The sequence below is a fragment of the Leptodactylus fuscus genome, chromosome 6 (assembly GCF_031893055.1).
Source record: "Leptodactylus fuscus isolate aLepFus1 chromosome 6, aLepFus1.hap2, whole genome shotgun sequence".
Classification (NCBI taxonomy): Eukaryota; Metazoa; Chordata; class Amphibia; order Anura; family Leptodactylidae; genus Leptodactylus; species Leptodactylus fuscus.
The window spans coordinates 163106396-163121705 of NC_134270.1; the positions used below are offsets into that span (position 1 = coordinate 163106396).

General features: G+C 43.7%; 1 pseudogene; it reads left to right on the forward strand.

Moving 5' to 3' along the window:
• Positions 1 to 2086: 2086 nt before the first annotated feature.
• LOC142209154 (up-regulator of cell proliferation-like) lies at positions 2087 to 12649 on the forward strand (annotated as a pseudogene).
• Positions 12650 to 15310: the final 2661 nt, after the last annotated feature.

Here is a 15310-nt window from a genome sequence, read left to right on the forward strand (position 1 = left end):
ATAGTGCCACACTGCCCGCTACTTTCGGCCATCTTCAATGTTGGACCAGACGCATAATGACACAGGCCCGGCCCACGTGACATCTGGGATGTCACCAAATAGGCCCACAGACTGCTGGAGTGAAGGAGCGGTAAGTCACAGTGTTTTTTATGTTCCCTCACCTCCCCTGGCCCTCCGATCATTATACTCCAGGGCCTGAAAAGATCCCAGAGTATAATGATAATGTAGCGCCCCACAGAGTGGGTCACTACAAATGTCATCTTATGTGATCTATACTGTGTACTGTGAAGGTATAGTGAGATCCAGTCAACCTGTTAGCACACACAAAGTTCCACAGCCATTATCTCTTTAAGAAAAGGGGTGCAGCTACAGACTGGAAGAGGGTCTCTCTTTCAGTTCCAGGTCAGAGAGTGCAAGAGAGAGGAGAGGTGTGTGGAGGTGCAGTGTGTGCTGCAAGCCTCATGGTGTGACAGAACAGCACAGGAGGCCGGAGACCTGCAGAGGTGAGATGAGACCTCACAGGCACGAGGCTGCAGTTATAGGACCATCAATTCCTAACTAGTGTGAGAAACACTTAGAAAATTGAGAAACTCACTGGACCGAGGCCTAGTGAATGCAAGATTCCTGGAGGCTCAGTAACATACAGAGTTGGGGTGAATGTCTGCATCCAGCATCCCAAAGAACTCGTGTTACCTGCTGTCCAGAAGGGGTATCTACCCGGTTGTACTTAACCTCTGAGCTCCTGGAACCCAGGACCAGAGGAAATCTAATAGAGAGTTTGAGCAGCAATGGAAGGCTGAATCATACTAGTGGTAAAAGGGAAGACTGGCATCTCACTATCCTGGAGCAAGGTGAATCCTCCTGTAACATCTGTTATCTCCTGCTGACTACAGAAGTAAACTGTAAGTGTTTGGTTAACCCCTGTCTGGACTGTGTTCTTTCATCCTCTGTTCCTCTGATCCTCTGTTCTTTGATCCTCTGTTACTCCTCCTGGAAAACATCCCTTCTTCACCTATATCATCTGGCCCTGGGACCTGCCCTGGTTGGGGAGGGTATAACATCTGGCACTGCATCACCACCTATTCCCAGAGGCCCTATCTACAGTGCCCGGCTTCACCTCAAGCCGAAACCCCAACTGGCGTCACAACAAACTTTTATTTTTCTTTATTTTAATTTCATCCATTTTTGCTTAAAACTCCCCTTTTTTCAAGGCGCTGCCGCCCCCAGTGTCAGGCCTGCTCGTGTTATAGTCGAATTGACTATATCCTGGGTCAATCAGTCAGTCCAAATTAAATGAGCATGTTTGTGCACAAATCGCTAATAATGAGACAGACACAGAGTTCTGTATCAAACCAGCCATGCTCTTCGCCCACCTCAGCATTACTGACTCTTTATTGAAAGTACACACACTTTAGAGACAAAGAAAGGAGGGGTTACTGCCCCCTTTGGCATTCCTGAGTTGCTGTCCATCTCCCATTGGCTCCAAACTTCAATGTCCAGCCAGACACCTCCTTGCTCCAGTCTGTGGAATTCTGTTACTGGGTGTGCCAAATAAGAGTCAAGCTCCATCTTGGTTTCAAAGTCCTTTGTCTCAGAACTGTAGGAAAAATTAGTATTTCCAAAACACATCATACATATAAAGTATATGAAACTTGATTCATGTTCTCAGACTTGACACTCGCACCGTGAATCTACATAGGCCGAGCCGGGGCGACTCAATAGCAGTGCTTGTGCGGTTTGGGGGCCCGCGACCTTACTTACCAATCCCCCTACTGTTCACAGCCACATCCACAGAAGGGGAAGTGCAGATGGCCATGAGCAGTAGCGGGGATCAGTAAGTAAATAGGGCCCGTTACCTGCTGGGCTAGACAAAAACTGAGCTTCCCCCAAATCTGCAGCCATACAGAGAATGGAGGGTTTTGTAGCCATACTACAAACTGCTGGACTGCTGAGCCTTATGTCAGTGCGCGTTGTGTTTCTATAGATAAGTATCATTCCCTTTATGTCGCACTCTGTAACTTCAGATCATTGTGATTTCTACCTGTTAGATTCGCAGGAGGCACAACATTATAATATAGATAAGAAGTGAACAGAACAGAATCAGATATGGCATCTCCATCTCCAGAGGAGGTCACCGCTCTGACCACAGGTGAGTCACTAATAGAAGTCTGTCATTCAGCACATCAGATTATATCCATTTGTACTAAAACCTCTGACCATACGTTATCAGGAAGCTGTATACAGTGCCTGGCATCCAGCTGACATGGACATCTGGGCGGAGAATTCTGTTCATCGGCTGCTCTCAGCCAACCAGCTCTGCCAGGAGTCTTCTCGGCAATGGAGCTTTGGATGGAAATATGGAAATATCCCTCATTACAATGCTCATCCCAAGTCTCATTTTCAGTTGGAAGCAAGGCACAGAACAAAGCATGTGATGCTGGGAGTTGTAGTACTCTCAACACTTTATGAACATTTTAACAAAAAAATTATCAATGTTTTTAGATCTGGTTTTCTTGTTGAATCAGATCTCTTGTTACCCTTTATCCAGTATAGCATTACAAATCTATTAACAGACCTATTGTAGTATCCTGATATGCCTCTCCTGCTTCACATCACCTTAACCCCTTTTCATTTGTGCATTGTCATTTTTGAAGAAATTGTTATCTACTAAGTCATATAGATTGACCAGTCTGTGACTACAGAGTGAACCTCATATAGATATACAACAAATAAATATAGATTGATCAGTAAGACATTAAAGGGATCCTATCATTAGAATCCCTTTTTTTCTAACTAACACGTAGGAAAAGCCTTAAGTAAGGCTATTGTTCTCCTACCTTTAGATGTCTTCTCCATGCCGTCGTTCGGTAGATATTCCGTTTTTCGTCTTTATGCAAATGAGTTATCTCGCAGCACTGGGGGTGGGCCCCAGCACTCAAACAGCCTAGGGGCGTCCCCAGTGCTGCGAGAGAACTCTTCAGCGCCGCCTCCATCATCTTCAGGAACCGGCCTCTACGTGTTGTCTTCCGGCCTGGCTTTCAATCTTCTACGCATGCGCAATCAGCTCTGCCACCGCGCTCTTGGGCAGAGCTGACTGTACCTGTGCGCAGCTATTTTTTTGTTGCTGCTTAATACAAGCGCTCATGCAAGTGGCCGCAAAAAAATGGCCTCGCACAGATGCAGTCAGCTCTGCCCACTGGTAGAGCCGATTGCACATGCGTAGAAGATTGAAAGCCGGGCCGGAAGACGATGCGTAGAGGCCGGTTCCTGAAGAAGATGGAGGCAGCGCTGGAGAGTTCTCTGGCAGCATTGAGGACGCCCCCAATGCTGTTTGAGCGTTGGGGCCCGCATCCAGTGCTCCAAGAGAACTCATTTACATAAAGATGGAAAACGAAATATCTACTGAATGGCGACGCGGAGAAGATATCTAAAGTTAAGAGAAGAATAGCCTTTCTGAAGGCTATTCCTACGTGTTAGTTAGAAAAAAAGGGATTCTAATGATAGGATTCCTTTAACTCTGTAGTATCACACCAATATGACACTATAATTTCATGAAAAAACATATCCCATTGTAATTGGTGTGATCAGAGCGATACCGAATTTGTATCAGTTTTTTTTTCAATACCTTTACAAAAAAAAAAACTTTGACAAATAAGAACATTTTTGAGTGGCCATATTCTGACACCCATAATATTTCTTACGGTTTTCATTTATGGGACATGGTAGCTATTAAAGATGAGCGAGTAGTGAAATTTTCGATATTCATTTTGAGTAGACCCTCAATATTCGACTATTCGACTATCAAATCCCATTATAGTCTATAGGGAAAAAATGCTGGTTTCAGGGGAACCACAATTCGACTAAGGAGAGTCACCAAGTCCACAATGACACCCCAGGAAATGATGCCAACACCTCTGGAATGCAACTGGGACAGCAGGGGAAGCATGTCTGGGGGCATCTAACAAGCCCAAGTCACAGTTTTACCCCAACATCACAGCCTATCAACTAGACACTTTCCACACTCAATAGAACCACTATGGAAAGTGGAAAAATACTTGGAAACCTTCTTTCCTTTACATTAATATGGACAGAAATACAAATTTAAACCTAAAGAAACATTAGCCTGCACTCATCACAATTCCTGACTTGAGAGCTGCGTTAAGCAGGGTACAACGCAGACCAGGCCTGAGCACCAGGAACAGGTGTTCCAATGGCTAGCGGATGATGCTTCCAGCTGCTTTTCCACCAGCCAGGCGTGTTCATACCAAAGAGTCTGCCCCTTCTTCTTCCCAACATGCCCAATCTTCCCAGCAGAGTCATCCCAACCTTGCCCCCTCCCAGGAGCTACCAAAATAATTTCTTTGTCCTGGTGCCCAGGAAATCCAGCTGGGGGCCCAGGCTGCGGTCAAGCTACTGCAGATCCAATGCCTACTAGTGAGGGGCAGCCAGCACTGTGCTATCATCCGCCATCTCCTGCCGATTTTGTGGTTGTGGACCCGCAACCAGTGTTTCTCGGCCTCAGTGATGATGATGACACACGGTTGCCATCAGGGCAGGCTGTGGTTATGTGCGGTTTGCAGTAAGAGGAGAGTGAGCAATTGGAAGAGGAGGTGGTGGACGATGAGGCTACCGACCCAACCTGGACAGGGGTGACATGTAGCGAGGAAAGCAGTGTAGATGTGGAGGCAAGCACAGCACAAAAAAAGGTGGCTAGAGGCAGAGGCCTGTCCAGAGGCACAGAACAGCTGCTTCACAGAAGCCAGGCCAGAGCCAGCAAGGTCCAAGATGTTCCCTGTATTAGCCACTCACCCAAAAGTCACCCATCGAGGCCATGTCCCTCGATGGTGTGTAGATTTTTCAACGTATGTGCAGAGGACAAACTGAGTGCAATTTGCACATTGTGCAACTCAAAACTGAATAGGGTCTCTGAGAAAAGCAACCTGAGCACCTCAGCCATGCACCGTCATTTTTAAGGCAAGCACTGGGCTCAGTGGGAGAGAGCAAATGCAGGACAATCGTCGGCCGGCGTTGCCGACACTGACTCTTCCACTGTTTCCAGTGCTGGTGCTGCAGTCCAGACCACCAGCCTGGACACCTCCACATCTGCCTCTAACACTTTGGGGAGTTCACCCTCATCTGCCCCTTTTCCTGCCTCTGCTCCTTTTGCCTGCACCATCATGCGCCTCTTCACAGCAATTCCCCATCTCCCAGGCGTTTCATTGCAGACAGCGCAACCCACCCACATGCCCAAGCCTTCAACGGCCTCATCTCAAAACTGCTGGCCCTGGAGATGTTGGCGTTTATGCTAGTGGAGACTCAGGCCCTCCGTGATCTGAGGCAGCTGCGGCACCTCGCTATGCTGCCCCTTGCCGTCACTACGTCTCTTGGTGTGCTGTCCCCGCCTTGCGTCAGTACGTGTTCCATAACATCAGTCGGGCCCTGAGTTCCATGCTTTGCTCTAAGGTCCACTTGACCACCAACGCATGGACAAGTGCATGCGGTCAGGGACGCTGCTTCTCTATAATGACAGGCTGGGTGAATGTAGTGGAGGCTGTACCCGGCTCGCAAACTGGGGTGGCCTATCTCCTCTCCCAGCCCAAAATTTATTCTAGGGGTTCTCAGAAAGCCTGCTGCTCCACTGCAACATCGACCACACCTGCGAGCTGTAAACGCTGCAGCACTGGCGTGTGGAGATGTCAGCAGGTCGTGCTGAAGCTCAGCTTGGCCGACAGAAAACACACTGCCCCCGAGGTGAGGGATGCCATCCTAGATGAAACGGCAATGTCTTTCTTACCTATGCACCTGGGCCCAGGCATGGTCGTGTGTGATAATGGCCAGAACCTGGTAGCGGCTCTGGACCTTGCCAGACTCAAACACAATCCACACATGGCCCACGTTTTCAACTTGTTGGTGCCTTAGCCGGGGTAGTTAAAAAACTACCCCATTGTGCCTCATATACTGGTGAAAGTGCCGCCATTTTCGTAAGTCTAAAGTAGCCACAGCTAGCCAGAAAACATTCAGAGCACACTCCTGTCATCTCACCGTTGGATGACGGAGGAAGACGAGGAGGATGAAGTGGCATTTGATGTTTGATGAAGTTCAGTGCATCCCATTGCTTCAGCATGGATGGTGTGAAGGGGAGCTGAAAGTGGAGGAAATGGAGAGTGACCCTTACAGTTGGGGGCAGCGAAGTCATGCCAAGTAACACACTGGCACACATGACTGACTTCATGTTGGGCTGCTTTTCCAGAGACAAAGGCATTGTTCACATCATGGAGAGCGACCAATACTGGATTTTTGCAATCCTCGAGCCCCCGGTATAAAAATAACATCTCGTCTTTTGTTCTGGTAGGGGAGAGGAACAATCGCATAAATGATTGCCACAAGCACCTGGTGCAGAATATGATGGAAATGTTTCTGTCAACCATCGCTGGCGTCAGAGAGGAGAGTTCCTCCAAGAGGCTAACAACTGCCATCTGATCCACAACCACCAGGGGAACACTTTCCAAGGTGCAAGACACGTTAATGTCTCCTCCCCCCCCCACCCCGCCACTGAGGGGCTTAGTGTCACGAGGAGGGAAAAGTATAGGCGCATGTTGTGTGAGTACCTGGCCAACCACTGCCCTGTCCTCTCCGATCCCTCTGCACCTTACACGTATTGGGTGTAGAAGTTGGACCTGTGGCCCTTGGGGTGAGTAGAGGCTTCCCCCAGCTGAGGTTTGGGTGAGTTTGGCCAGGAGGTGCAAGTAGGCCCCTTTTAGCCATTTTGGTGGCATAGAGTGTACACAATGAACCCCAACTGTCACTTGCTGAGCCACTCTTCTACTTGTAACTTCATGATAGAACCTGCGTGTCTATGCTTTCTTTTCAGTTCTACTTAGATTTGTGCACCTGCATTTCAAGTTTATGCCCCATTATGTGACTTCAGCCCTTAAGCAGTGTTCTTTTTTGTGCCCCTCTGTGCCAATTCAGCTCTACCACCCCCAGTAAGCATTCTTTCTTCCCTATATTTGAATTGTGACTTGCTCCAGCAGCGTTTACCGTCTCAGCCCCATTCTTTTGCATTAGGTCACAAGCAGAGATTTTTGTCTTGTGCCCCTCTGTGCCAATCCAGCCCTGCCAGCCCCAGTAGTCATTCTTTCACACCTCTTTTCACTTGCGACTTGCCACAGCAGCGTTTACAGTCTCAGCCCCATTCTGTTGCTTCAGCCCAGGTATATACTGTATACCAGCGCTACGGAATTTCAGCCCTAAAACGTGGTTTTGAGAACTTTCTGCAGGATGACCCTATAAGCTGATGGTGTTTATAGACTCATCAAGCAGTGTTGCTCTTTTCAGACTATTTCCTGCCTAGCAGAAGCTAAAATTTCTCTCTGACCCTCAGCACGATGTCTCTCCCTTTCTATCCCAGCCGCAAAAGACACAAACATGGCTGCCACTATTCTTATAGATCCGAGGTCAGCTGATTTTGCCAGCCAATGAATTTTTCCATTTTTTTTCCGATGCCTACGTTTTCCTCTTTCCTGTCCCACCTCCCCTGCACAGTTATTGGTGCAAAAAAGCGCCAGGGAAGGTGGGAGGGGATACAAATTTTTACTGCGTTTACCGCGTGGTATTCGTTCGATATCGAATATTTTGAATAGCCTGATATTCGATCGAATACCTACTCATCTCTAGTAGCTATGTATATATTTTATTGTAGTTTTTATTTATACCATTTTGGAGTCTGTCCATTTTGATTGCTTTTGATCCATTTTTTTTAAAAATCTAACTTTTAAAAGAATTTTTACTTTGATTTTGAGGCCCCTTTCAGGATTTGATCCCAATACAATATACTGCAATACTAATGTATCACGCTATATTGTAAAATCCACTGACTTCTATTGCATACCTATGACAGCCTGTAATAGAAGCTCAGTAATAACAGGACGGGGGGCCTTCAATAGGATCACAACTGATTTAGTAACAGATTAACATTCCCGGAACTCACTATGGAACACAATAAACCCATAATTCCAACCATTACATTGGAAGCAGTCATGAGTTCATTAGATTAGTGTTGGGATAATTTCAGATTTTCTGTTTTACTTTTTCAGAAAGGAGAGAAACATTTGAGAAGATGTTAATGGATCTGAACCTGTCAGACTACTACATGTCTAAACTGACTTTGGAAGACGTGTTAAATATTGATGAAGATTCCTTTAAGAAATGTGAGATAGAGAAAGTACAAGACATTTCTTGGCACTTTCTCCGGAAACTCATGGCCTTGAATGTAACAGCGAGAAACACTTGCAAAAACACAGGAGATGAAGAAGACGTAGATGATACCAACTCTGATACAAGCGAGTCTCTTCATCCCCTGGACATTCTCTGTCTTCTTCTACATTGTTCCAATTCTTTTCTACAACAAGAGATTGTAACAAAAATGTCCATTTCCCAGTTTGCTATCCCTCTGTTGCTTCCTGCTAGTGATGGTGCCAGTTGTACCTTCATGTTATGGGCAATGAGAGACATTGTGAAGAAGTGGAGACCGCAGTCCATCAATGCAAGTAAAGGGTTTGAAGAAGAAAGCCTGGTAAATATTTCTATGCCAATTTACTCATTTGTGAGGTTGGGTCAATGTAACATATCGAAGTCGGAGGTACACAATGACCTCCTGAGTCCAACAAAACAAAAACTTGATTTTTTTGTGCATCAAACAATGGAATCGGGTTATCTTCCACATAAGATCTCAGATGGGCTAGTGGAAATAGCTTTCTCCTTCCCAGGGGGAAAGGAGTCTTCTGATATTTTTCCAGAGCCCATTGCTGTAGCAAATCTACGTGGGGACCTCAAATCCTACCAAACACAGTTCAGATATTTAACCAAGATTTCCTCAGCGGTCTATATATTTACTGGACGTATCAGTGAGGAGGAATATGTGTTATTATCATCCTATATTCAGGATGCAGTCCCAGAGTTCTTCTTTATTGTGTGCAGCTCAAATGGCAAAGACATTGATAAGGAAACAGATAAATATCTAAAGCTCTTGATAAGATCCGAACAATCCAAGCACATACTGCACACAAATTCTAAGAAGTCTAATCAAATAGTTACATCTGTTCAGAAATTTATTAAAAGTAAATTTGGTCAACATAAATATGTAAAACTTCAAGAGATGAAGGACTTGGCTCAAGATCTTAGTATTAACATTGACGAAAACTCAACGGAATGTCAAAGAGCTCGAGAACATGCTGCAGAAATAACTAACCAGATCACTGACATCGTAAAATTCAAGAAGAAGTAATTGGGACTGCAAGGAGAATTGTTTAATGGAATATCTAAAATAGAAAGAGAGTTTTGCAGAATGAAGAAAGTTGGTGATATGAACGGTGAGGATTATAAGTGTAAATTACTCCAAGAACAGTTTCAGCTACAGAAGCAACAATATGAGATGGGTCTTTCCAAAAACATGGTCAAATTTCTAGATGCAGCGTCATGTGAAAGCTCAGTGGAAAGACAATACTTCTTTAGATGGCTGAAGTTTAATCTGGATCAGATCTTCAGACACAAAGGTAATAAAGAAGATGCAAGTTCTTCTACTACACTTGGGACTCACCACTTCCTACGAGAGCTGGGGCAGTTCCATGCTGCTGAATATTCAATGATCAAGAGAAGAGAAGTCGATTTGCGTCAAAGAAAATATAAAGACTTGCCAGGAATAGCTGTAAATTATCTACTAGATGGTTTCCCACTAGAATTGCTTGATGGAGAAGTCATAAACATTCCCCTGCAATGGATATCTGATATATTTGCTGAGGTAGATAGGAGAACAGGAGGGCAATGCAAAATGAGAGTTATAACTGCACTAGGAGTGCAGAGCACAGGGAAGTCCACCCTTCTTAACACCATGTTTGGTCTACAGTTCCCTGTGGCCAGTGGACGATGCACACAAGGAGCCTACATGACACTGATTAAAGTGAAGGAGAACTTCATGAAGGAGTTAGGTTGTCATTTTCTTCTAGTAATAGATCCTGAAGGTCTGAAAGCTCCAGAATTGGCTTCTCTAGAAGATAGCTTTGAACATGACAATGAATTGGCCACACTAGTAGTTGGGTTGAGTGATGTCACCATAATTAACATCACTATGGAAAATCCATCAGACATGAATGATGTTTTGCAGATTGTGATTCATGCATTCATTAGAATGAAAGAAGTTGGGAAAAAACCCAAATGCCATTTTGTCCACCAGAATGTTAGTAATATTTCCGCTCCTGAAAAAATCAAGGGCGACCAGTGGAAACTTATGGAGAAACTGAATGAAATGACCAGACTCGCTGCAGAGATGGAGAAAAGATGCAGCATTAAAAGGTTCACTGATATCATAGACTATAACCCAACAAAAAACAGGTGGTACTTTCCTGGGATGTTGCAAGGAGCATCTGGCATGAACTACATAAACTCTGAATACAGCGATTCTGTGTGTGAATTAAAGAGACATTTATCCAATGTCATGAAGACAAATGCTAAAAATTCTCAGAGTATCAGAGAATTTATTGTGTGGGTTCAAAGTTTATGGAGTGCTGTGAAACATGAAAGATTCATCTTTAGCTTCCAAAATTGTCTCAAAGCAGAAGCCTACACCCAGCTGTTCCTCAAAAACTCAGAGTTAGAGTGGAAATTCCGCAAATCAACCTACGAATGGTTGCTTTCCCAGGAAAACTTAATCAAGAATTACTTTAAGAATAATAATGAGTACACCATGGAACTACCTCGGGAGGAGATCAACATGAAACTGGTCCAAGAGAAGAATCTCATGCTAGAGGCATTAGAGCAGTATTTCAAAGATGGGTCCAACAATGTGCATCTTGTCGAAAAGTACCGACAAGAATTCTTCAATAGTGTTGAAATTCTTCGGAAAGAATTAGATACACATCTAACAGAAATAATAATAGAGACAATTCACATCCAAAAAGGCAGAAAGTACATACAAGTAATTCAGAAAAGTTATGAGGAAACCATTGAGAAGAAAGTCTCCAACCTTCTTGTTAAATTGAGGAAAGACAAAAAGAAGATGGACGAGGACAAGCGCAAACATGAGTTTAACTCAATATGGGAAGAGGCACTGCAGAATCTACACCAAGGTCAACTGAAGAGATATGATGTCAAAAAGGAGATGTTACAACAACTAAACAAAGAGCTGAGCAGCAGAGGAAGTTCGATTGTTGAGGAGATCCATAACATTAAGGATTTGACCAGATATGAGAAGATATCTTTCGAAGTGAAAACCCATTATCTTGATGCAGCAAGACAGACAAACGTAATTGTGGGTGATTCTTCTTATGATCCTCAGAAACAGATGACTAATCTGGCAAATGAAATAATTGAAAAATGCAACAAATATGTACAAGATAAGATAAATACAAAGGAGAACTATGATAAGTTTTACTGCCATGAGCTGCTAAACATAATAAATGAGAAACTCTCCAAAGAAGATACAAAGAATCTGTGCATGACACAGTTTTTTGAGTTGGACCTAAAGCTTCTTGTCTTAGGTAAAGCTGCTCCAATGTTCCAGACGATGCATGATGACTTTGTACAAGAAAATGATCCCTGGTTATGTCTAGAAAAACTCAAGGAAAAATACTTCATGAGGTTTGAAATGATTTACTTAGAACAAGACGACTGTAGGCAGAGGGCTGAAGAATTCTGTGATCTCTGTCTTCATCAGGCTTTGACTGAACATATTTATAATCACCTGGGCACAGAGATGGTAAATGACTGTAAGCAGGGTGATGATTGCCCCCACCTCAACGCTAGAACTTTCCTCCGGTGGAAGTTACTGACAGAATTGCTGGAGGAAAACTCCTTTGCACGTTATTTGGATTATATCCAGAATTATGAGGAATTTCTCAAGAAATGGATCAAAAATTGTATTTTGAACAAATACAGTAATGGCTCTGAACTAGAAAAGTTGATCAATGCCATCCTGTCCAGAATCACAAGGAAGATTAAATACATTATTAAAGATGAAGAAGTCTTAAAAAGTTGCAACATTTCAGATTTTTTTAAAGTCTTTTGTGACAAGCTGAGTAAAGATCTATTTATCCCCATGAAATACTTGGGAGAGATTGGATTTCAAAGCCAGGTCAGAATTGCTCAGTTTTCCTCTGAAATTGACATTTTTCTTGAAGAAACAAAATCACAAATCTTAAAAGAAATGAAAAAGATGAATATTGGTAAAGTTCTAGAAAAGGTCTCGAGAAAACCACAGGATGAATTGTTCAGGGATTTATTTGGGTGTGGAAAACAGTGTCCATTCTGCAAAGCTCCTTGTGATGCGGGAAGTAAAATTCACAGCGAACATTTTGCTGTCGTCCACGTACCTCGGGGCTTGGCCTCCTACAGAGATTTTTTAACAGAAATTCTCGCTCATTCAGTATGCACCACCGATGTCACAACAAACCAAAGATTCCGCAGTCTGGAAACAAAAGGAAATTTCCCCTCCATTTCTGCCCAGATCTACTGGAAATATGTCTTCTGTCAGTTTAATCACCAGTTTGCAGATGAATACAACGCACAGCCTGCTCAACTTCCCAGTGAATGGAAGAAAATAAGTCGGGAAGAAGTTGAAGAGTCACTGAAAAATCTGTTCATGAGTACTAACTAATGCACAAGAGTAACAGATCTTATCCTAACCCCTCGCTTATTGTCAAGCTTCTTTTTACTCTGAATTTCCTCTCCTTTTTTACTCCTTATCCTAACCATCTCCCAATGGACTGGGTAAATAAAGCTTTGTTATTATACAGTGACAAGTTCTATAAATATCTATGAATTAGATTTAGGGGGAGATTTATGAAAATTGGAGCAGATGCTGAAGAAGTTGCCTATAACAACCAAGCAAATATCAGCTTTATGTATCAGGGGCCCGTTAGAAAATGAAGGCAGAGATCTAATTGGCTCCTGTTGGCAACTGCTCCACATTTTTTCGGCTTCTTCTCTGATAAATCTCCTGTTTTGTAATTCATTCCTTTGTTTCATTTGCTTTTACTTGATGTTTTTTATGAGCAGATTTATCATATTTTATGATCAGATCCATTACGTTTTGTTAACATATCAGTTATAAATTATTACCAGATTTCTTATGTTTCATAATGAGATTCATTGGTGGGAATTATGTGGAGACCTGTACATCAATCTTAAAGGGGCTCTATCAGCAAAATCATGCTCTTAGGGGGCCACACGGTGGCTCAGTGGTTAGCACTGCAGCACTGTAGTCCTGGTGTACCTCCCCCCCATTTTAAAATAAAACCCTAAAACAGAATATGTTCAACTTACCGAACGTGCACGGGGGCGGGCATTCAGGGTCCCACGTCATCTTCAGCCATGCCTCTTCTTCCAGCGATGTCCTCGGGTCCCGTCTAACTAGCGAACTGACATTGATAAAAAATGGCGCGGGCGCATGTGCAAGAGCATGCTGCTTCTACTATTGCTACTGCGCATGTGCCCGCGCCATTTTTTTCATCAATGTCAGTTCGCCAGTTAGACGGGACCCGAGGATATTGCTGGAAGCGGAGGCGTGGCTGAAGATGATGTCGGACCCTGAATGCCCACCTCCTGTGCACGTTCGGTAAGTTGAACATATTCTGTTTTAGGGTTTTATTTTAAAATGGGGGGGAGTAGTTTAATATAACTTTAGCGGTGCCTGAATAGCCTTTTTAAAGGCTATTCACGCATATGTGGGGCTCTATCAGCATGATTTTTTTGATAGAGCCCCTTTAACAAGTCCTGAATGGCACAAGAGAACTGTTTTATGATCAGATTCATTGGGGGTATTTACTAAAATAAGCAAACAAGTTTTCTGGCCCAAAAGTGGCAAAGCTGGTGGATATTTTTGCAAATATATAAAAAAATTAAATTTTTGTAGAATTTTAAAGATTTCCTGTAACCATCTTAGTGATGACAGTCTGTGCAACAAACTCACAAAAATGGTCAGAACTGCCAAACAATGTGAAGAAGAAATGCAGGTGTGTGTAGCTGGAGCTTCAATCGTGGTAGAAACACAAAAAGTTATACCAACACTCTGCTAGTAGCATGAGCAATGCTGCAATATACACAGTCCAGTCACATTAATGTGACCTCCTGTCAAAATCCAGAATCACCACCTTTGGCAGAGCGGACACTGTGAGAAGTGCAGGAAGAGAGGGGATGGTGTGATGATGTCACTGGGATGTTGAGCCATGCCGACACCAGTGCCATTGTCCTGCTGGTAGATGCCATCATCCTGAGGAAAAACAATTCGCATGTAGGGGTGAACATGGTCGGCAAGGATAGATGCATACTTGTGTAGATCCATCGTGCCTTCCACAATGATGAGTGCACCCAGATGGCTGATGACACGTGTCTCCTGTGATTGGTTATTTAACATTGATGTCAAAAGTAGGCGGCGGTCACATTAATATGACTGGACTGTGCACTATACTACCAATATATAAAGGCACATGAAAATGAGGTTCGTGATCCTACATTTATCTACGGGTTATCTTCTCATACATGTAGTGTCCCCTCCTGATAACCAGCCATGATGTCCTTATTGTGGTTGGGTTATCTTCTCATACATGTAGTGTCCTCCTGATAACCAGCCATGATGTCCTTATTGTGGTTGGGTTATCTTCTCATACATGTAGTGTCTCTGCCTGATAACCAGCCATGATGTCCTTATTGTGGTTGGGTTATCTTCTCATACATGTAGTGTCCTCCTGATAACCAGCCATGATGTCCTTATTGTGGTCAGGTTATCTTCTCATACATGTAGTGTCCTCCTGATAACCAGCCATGATGTCTTTATTGTGGTCGGGTTATCTTCTCATACATGTAGTGTCCTCCTGATAACCAGCCATGATGTCCTTATTGTGGTCGGGTTATCTTCTCATACATGTAGTGTCCTCCTGATAACCAGCCATGATGTCCTTATTGCGGTCAGGTTATCTTCTCATACATGTAGTGTCCCCTCCTGATAACCAGCCATGATGTCCTTATTGCGGTCAGGTTATCTTCTCATACATGTAGTGTCCTCCTGATAACCAGCCACGATGTCCTTATTGCGGTCAGGTTATTTTCTCATACATGTAGTGTCGTCCTGATAACCAGCCATGATGTCCTTATTGCGGTCAGGTTATCTTCTCATACATGTAGTGTCCTCCTGATAACCAGCCATGATGTCCTTATTGTGGTCAGGTTATTTTCTCATACATGTAGTGTCCTCCTGATAACCAGCCATGATGTCCTTATTGTGCTCAGGTTATCTTCTCATACATGTAGTGTCCCCTCC